Here is a 7,500-nt window from a genome sequence, read left to right on the forward strand (position 1 = left end):
AATAATGATGATAATGATAATAATAGTAAGAAGAAGAAGAAAAAGAAAAAAATAGAAGAAAAAGTAGAAGAAGGAGGAGTAAGAGGAAGAGAAAGAGAAAGGAGTAAGAGAAAGAGAAAGAAAAAGAGGAGTAGGAGCAGCAGGAGTAGAAACAGCAGATCGGAAAGGACGTCAAGCAAGCGGACTGAGTGTGAGGGCGGGCCTTGGCGGAGGCGGAGGCGCCCTCGGAGGTCGAACCAGGATTTGTTTCCGGTGATGGGTGGGGGAGGCTGGGGTGGGGGTGGGGGGCTAAAGTGGGATTGGTGAGTAGGAGGCGCTTGTTTGGGGGCCGAGGAAGGGCTGCGGCGAGGGGACTGGCGAAGGAGGACGAGAGAGGGCCAGGGAGAATGTTTGAACTTTGGGAACCAAGGAGCTGAATGGGAGTAAGGAGGCGTAGACTCGGCTCTTAAAGACGACGGGGCGGCGGTCCCGATTCGAGAGCGAGAGAGAGAAATGTCTCGGAGCGCCAGGAGGAGGCGAGGCGGCGTGAAAGGATGTGATCGCAATAAAGACATCGAGTGGGTAGCGCCGCCAGGAGGTCTGCAGACGTTTGCGAATCTGACAGGGACGCGTTGGAATCGCGATTGTATTTCTGGGAATATTTTCGCCATTTCTGCCTTCCTTCCTGGTCTCCGGATTTCGGGCGTTAGCCGCCGAGGGCCGTTTCCCCGAGGGCGAGGGAGCGCAGGGCCGAAGACGCGTGACTCTCAAATCAACAAGATTAGAATGAGTCATGCAGTGAGTGGATCATGAGGGGCACGAAGTGTGCAGCCTCTGGGTGAGATAACGGTTATCGTGCGGATGAGATCGAGGGCGGGAGAGGGGGGGGAGGGAAAGAGTGGAGAGGGAGAAGAAGATGGGGAGGGGAAGGAAGGAGCGGGAGATGGAGGAGTGGGGATCGGATGGGAGGAGGGTAGGGAGCGAGAGAGGAAGAGAGAAGAGAGAGAAAGAGCGGAGTAACAGTAGGTAAACATGGCGGTCATTATCATACGCCTGAGGGGCTCTTTCAATTGGCTGCCTGGGGGTGCTTTCTGCTCGAATTTGAATTGCAGAGCATGTAACGGTCGTAACGAATGCAATAAAACACGATCTGAATCAAGATTTGCAGACCATCCCGGTTTGCCTTCACGATTTGCTGCTTTGCAATTTTATATGATGCAATTAAGAGCATTAATTCAACACCAGAATGATCATTCGATATGGGGGAAGTTTACATACAAACTCGTACGCGTTCACTAATCTTCTTTATATATATATATATATATATATATATATATATATATATATATATATGTATATATGTATATATGTATATATGTATATATGTATATGTATATGTATATGTATATGTATATATATATATATTATCATTATTAATATTATATATATATATATATATATATATATATATATATATATTATATATATATATATATGTGTGTGTGTGTGTGTGTGTGTGTGTGTATGTGTGTGTGTGTGTATGTGTGTGTGTATGTGTGTGTGTGTGTATATACATATATATATATATGTATATATATATATATATATTGTATTGTATATGTATATATATGTATATATATGTATATATATGTATATATATATGAATATATATGAATATATATATATATATATATATATATATATATATATATATATATATGTGTGTGTGTGTGTGTGTGTGTGTGTGTGTGTGTGTGTGTGTGTGTGTGTGTGTATATGTATATATATATATATATATATATATATATATATACATATATATATATATATATATATATATATATATATATATATATGTGTGTGTATGTGTATATGTGTGTTTGTGTGTATGTGTGCGCGCACACACATACAAATAGACAAAGAAACGAACACATGAAATGTTATTTTCTCTCCACCAAAAAGTAAAGGAATCTTCTAAAAACATCGTACATCTGGCAAACACAGGTCTTCAACAATTAGCGAAGATTTTAGGGAAAAAACAAAGGTCTCCCATGTGAAGTCTTTTCATATTAATTAAGGCTCTAATTACTTCTCTTAATTAGGCTTTATCGACAGACAGATTGTTGAGGAGAATGTTTAGAAATCATAAAATTTACATATATATTTTTTCTCATCCAGACAGGGTACGCGGGCAACGAGAAAGTGGAAGAAACGAGGTGGAAGGAATAGAAAAGATAAGAATAAGAAGTAGAAGAAACGGAAGAGGAGAGAAGAAGAGATAAAAGAAGATTTACGCGCACCTTTTCCCCTCTCTCGTCCCCTCTTCTTATTCCGCCAGGGTTTTACTCTCCTCGCTGACGAAGGTAAGTTTAAGCTCCGCCCCTTTTTGTCCGCGACCCCCCCCCCCCCCCAATCTCACTTTCTTTCCATCCTCCTTTACTCCCGTTTATCCCCTTTGCTCCTCTTCCCTTCCTCTTACTCCCGTTTATCCCCTATGCTCATCTTCTCTTCCTCCCCTCGTCGCCCTTCCCCTTCCCCCTCCTTCCGCTCCCCTCCCCTCCTCTTCCCCTCCGCTCTCCTCCCTCTGCCTTCTCCCACCTTCCTATCTCCTTTTTGCCATCCTCTTCCCCTCATCCCTATCCCATTTCCTCTTTTCCTCATCCTCTCGTCCCTCTACCCTTTCTTATCCATCCCCTCTGTCAACATCCTTTCCCCTCTTCCTCACACACTTTTCCCTCTGCTCTCTCCCACTATCTTTTCCCATCTTCCCCATGCCCTTTTCCCCCCTGCCCCATCCTCTAACCCCTCTACCCTGTCAACTCTCCCCTTACCCATCCCCTTTGCCAACATCCTTTCCCCTCTTCCTCATGCACTTTCCCCTCTGCCCTTCCAACCTCCCCCTTGCCCACTGGGGATCCGAGGCCCGGGGGAGCTTTATCTTCGGAGATTAATCGTTGTGTCTCCATCGCCTCCTCATCTTTCCTCTCCTTCTCCCCCTCCTTACCTTTCGCCCTCTCTCTCTCTCTCTCTCTCTCTCTCTCTCTCTCTCTCTCTCTCTCTCTCTCTCTCTCTCTCTCTCTCTCTCTCTCTCTCTCTCTCTCTCTTTCTCTCTCTCTCTCCTCTCTCTCTCTCTCTCTCTCTCTCTCTCTCTCTCTCTCTCTCTCTCTCTCTCTCTCTCTCTCTCTCTCTCTCTCTCTCTCTCTCTCTCTCTCTCTCTCTCTCTCTCTCTCTCTCTCTCTCTCTCTCTCTCTCTCTCTCTCTTTCTCTAAGGTCCTTCTTGTGGGTTTTCCCCTATCCTCTTCGCTTTTATTATTGACTCCTACTCCTCCCTCTCATCCCCCTTTTTTCCCTCTTCCTTCTTTCCCTCTTTCCCATCCGCCTCTAACCCTCCCCCCCCCCTGCCCCCATCTTCACCTCTTGCCTATGACTGGGGGGGGGCATGGAGAGTGGAAGAGGAAGGGCAGGAGAGGGGCAGGAAGGGAGGGAGGGAGGGGCAGGGGGAGGGAGGGAGGGAGGGGCGGGGGGAGGGATCAGCTGATGGATCATGCTTATCCTTGTCCTTCGCGGCTTAAAAGTGTTTCGTTATTGTTATGTTGATGTGATTTGGCACTCACGTGGAAAGGGGGGGGGGGGAGGGAGAGAAGAAGGATAAAAGAAAAACAACAACAAAAAAGGGGCGAGGCAAGAAGAGAAGGAAAGAGGGTGGGTGGCAAGATTTTCTTTTATTCATTATTTCTCCCCACTTCAATTCTTTCGTTTGGCATCTCATTCAGCGTGTCTTCTGCAGTGATATCCAGGTCAGTACATGCTCCCCCGCCTTCAGAGAGAATGAAAGGGGACGATCAGTCAGCCACACTTCAGGAAAAAAAAGAAAAAAGAAAAGAAAAAAAATGGCGACGGTTGGAATTGGCTCGCTTATCGAAAATGTCGCTTTTTGTCGCGCGAGAGCTTTCGGGTTGGCTTTTATTCTCCGCCTCTCTCCTGGCTGTGGGTCGCTTTTTAATGTCTGTTTGGTTTGTTTGTTTGTTAGCTTTTATTCTCCTCTTCTCTGGTTGCGGGTCTCTCTCTCTGTCTCTGTCTCTCTCTGTCTCTGTCTCTCTCTGTCTCTGTCTCTCTCTGTCTCTGTCTCTCTCTGTCTCTTTGTCTGTCTGTCTGTCTGTCTGTCTGTCTGTCTGTCTGTCTGTCTGTCTGTCTGTCTGTCTGTCTGTCTGTCTGTCTGTCTGTCTGCCTGTCTCTCTCTCTCTCTCTCTCTCTCTCTCTCTCTCTCTCTCCCTCTCTCTCTCTCTCTCTCTCTCTCTCTCTCTATCTCCCTCTCTCTCTCTCTCTCGTCTAATTCATCCGACCTTGTGAATTTGTCTTAATGTCTGTCTTTTTGGGGAAAATGTGTGGAGGAAGCTTTTCATATTTTTCCTCCTTAAGAGTTGTTTTTATGAGTGTTAAACATGTGAATCGTGTCAAGACTTATTGTGTATGTTTTTGCCTTGTGTGTGTGTGTGTGTGTGTGTGTGTGTGTGTGTGTGTGTGTGTGTGTGTGTGTGTGTGTGTGTGTGTGTGTGTGTGTGTGTGTGTGTGTGTTTGTGTTTCTTCGTCTGAATGCGCGCGCGCGCGCGCACAGATAGTAACGGAAACCCACTTGCTTATGCATACACAACAGACGTAAACATATTCCATCGAGAACGATTTGCAGAAAGAAATACGTAGACTAGGCAGTTGCATCGGCCCAGGGGGAGGGAGGGAGGGAGGGAGGGAGGGAGGGAGGGAGGGAGGGAGGGAGGGAGGGAGAAGAATACCCCCTCCTCCTTTCTTATCCCCCCCATACCCCTCCCTCCCTCTCCCTCCCTCAGGGTAAGAACGAGGACTTATTTCCTCGCTTGAAGAATATTAAGTTCGGCTTTAAGACTGCGCTTGTCGGTTCGGATATGTCGGGAGGGGCAGGGAGGGAAGGAGGAGGGAAGGGGGAGGGAGGGAGGGAAGGGGGAGGGAGGGAGGGAAGGGGGAGGGATGGTGGTGGGAGAGGTAGAGGAAGTAGGAGGAGTGGAATTAGGATTCAGAATGGAAATTGGATACACAATAACACACGCGCACACTCACAATCACACGCACACGCACAATCACACGCACACGCACACGCACACGCACACGCACACGCACTCGCACACGCACACGCACACGCACACGCACACGCACACACACATATGAATCCTTAATAATCTGCCAAAAAAAAAAAAAAAATCAGGCAAAAGATAAGACAAAGGAACGGGTTAAATGCCGAAAGTTAAGGAGTCGAAACTTCATGCATGAGTATCAGAATCCCTACTTGTGACGTCATCGATAGTGCTTCCCTCCTATCGAGACTTTTTTCTCCTATTTCCGCAGTGCATTTTTTTACTTTCTCTCTCTCTCTCTCTCTCTCTCTCTCTCTCTCTCTGTCTCTCTCTCTCTCTCTCTCTCTCTGTCTCTCTCTCTCTCTCTCTCTCTCTCTCTCTCTCTCTCTCTCTCTCTCTCTCTCTCTCTCTCTCTCTCCTTCCTTCCTCTCCTTTCTTTCCTCTCCTATCCTTTCCTTTCCTCTCCTCTACTCTCCTGTCCTTTCATCTCCTATCCTTACGTCTCCTCTCCTCTCCTCCTCCCTCTTTCTCTCCTTCCCTCCTATCCCCCGGCCCATCCACCCACATATCTCCCTCTGTTTCCCCTCCTCCTCCTCCTCCACCCCCGCCTGACCGTAGTTAACCTTAGATTAAGTCCTCTATCGGGTTTGCATCCCCCTCCCCCCCTCCCCCCTAATCTCCGCTCCTCACTGGGCGTTCTCACGAGGCTTCCAGACGGAGGCTGCCGGCCAGATTTCCCTAATTGACTCCCCCGTCAGAGCTCCCTGTCTGTGTCTGTCTGTCTGCGTGTTTTTCTGTGTGTATGTGTGTCAAGAGGAGGTCTTTGGCAGTGTTTTGGTGTTGGAAACTGTGACTGGTTGGTGGGTTTCTGTCTGTTTGCGTCTCCATTCCATTTATTCGTATTAGTTCAGAGGTGAACGAAATGTTGCAGAGAATAAGCAGCGACGGAAAAGAACAGAACATTCACGCATTCATGCTTGCAAACGGCGTGAAGTATACAGGCCGTTTGCGTTCTTTTCCATCCTTCTTCGTATCTCTTTTTCGTTATTCTCTCACTCTTCATTTTTTATTCCTTACTTAAATCTTCTTTTCCATCCTTTCATCTTCCTTGGCCTAACTCCCTCCTCCCATGCACCTTCGTTCTTCATTCCTCCTCCCTCTCTCTCTATATATATACCTCTCTGCCTCCCTTTCTCCCTCCCTCCCACTACTTTTCTGCGCCCCTTGCATCACTCTCCCTCCCTCCCTCTCTCTATCTCTCTTTGACTCCATCCTCTTTCCTCCCTCTCCCTCCTTCCTTCCCTCCCTTTGTCCCTCCCTCCATCCCCCCGTCCCTTCCCGTCCGGCCAAGAGACGGGAAGTCCTAATGGGTAAACTGTTTTAAACAATGTAAACATTACCCGAGAAGTGTTGTAAACAGTGTTACTTTTACCGCTGTATTAATCGTTCATTATTGGAAGGAAAGAAGACGGAGGAGGAAGGGGGAGGGAGGAGGTGGGAGGAGGGAGGAAGGAGGAGGGAGGAGGAAGGAGGAGGGAGGACGGAGGAGAGAGGAGGAAGGAGGAGAAAGGAAGAAAGAAGGAGATGACTGGAAGGAGAAGAGGAAGGGCATACGCGAAGGGGAGGATGAGGGGGGGGGAGGGAAGGGATAGAGAAGCAGGGAGAATCAGCAGTATATTAACAGTGTATTTCTTTCACCACTGCGTATCAAGCTGTCTGCAATGACGATAATTACGATTGAAAAGATGTGCATTTTGTGTGTAGCATTCTGTACGTAAGTGAGGCCGCTGTTTCTGTAATGGACAAAGATAGCGTTAGTACCACGTCGAACGAGTGAGTAAATGAGTGTGTGTGTGTGTGTGTGTGTGTGTGTGTGTAGGTGTGTGTGTGTGTGTGTGTGTGTGTGTGTGTGTGTGTGTGTGTGTGTGTGTGTGTGTGTGTGTGTGTGTGTGTGTGTGTGTGTGTGTGTCCATTTTCTGTCTGTCTCTTTCCCTCCCTCCCTCCTTTCTCTCTTTCTTACTTTCTCTCTCTCCTTCCTCCCCCTCCCTCTCCTCTCCCTCTCCCCCTCCCTCCCCTCCCCCTCCCTCTCCCTCTCCCTCCCTCCCTCTCCTCCCCTCCCCCTCCCTCTCCCTCTCCCTCCTCCTTCCCCACTCCCATTCCCTCTCCCTCTTCCTTTCCCACTCCCCCTCCCTCTCCCTCTCCCTCTCTCTTTCTCTCCAATTCAGGCTTTCTTATTCCTCCTCTTCCCCGGATATTCCCTGGGCACATCCCCTTTCCAGCGAGGATTCTGTTCGCTTCCGCCGCCAGAGTGTTCTTTATAACACTAATATCGGAATCGAGAGGCTTGGCCGTTGACAGACACGGCAGATGAGGTTGCTGCGGGGAGAGAGGGGAGGGAAGGAGGGAAGGAAGGGAA

General features: G+C 48.0%; 1 protein-coding gene across 2 annotated transcripts in view; it reads left to right on the forward strand.

Annotated features, from left to right (window-relative positions):
* Positions 1–7,500, forward strand: part of LOC113802720 (beta-1,4-galactosyltransferase 1) — a 136,114-nt gene that overhangs the window by 51,905 nt on the left and 76,709 nt on the right. For both annotated transcript variants that reach the window (XM_070127066.1, XM_070127065.1), the window contains exon 3: positions 2,158–2,342. The gene's annotated coding sequence lies outside the window, so the exon portion shown is untranslated. The remainder of the gene's footprint in view (positions 1–2,157; positions 2,343–7,500) is intronic.

The sequence above is a fragment of the Penaeus vannamei genome, chromosome 11, assembly GCF_042767895.1.
Source record: "Penaeus vannamei isolate JL-2024 chromosome 11, ASM4276789v1, whole genome shotgun sequence".
Lineage (NCBI taxonomy): Eukaryota > Metazoa > Arthropoda > Malacostraca > Decapoda > Penaeidae > Penaeus > Penaeus vannamei.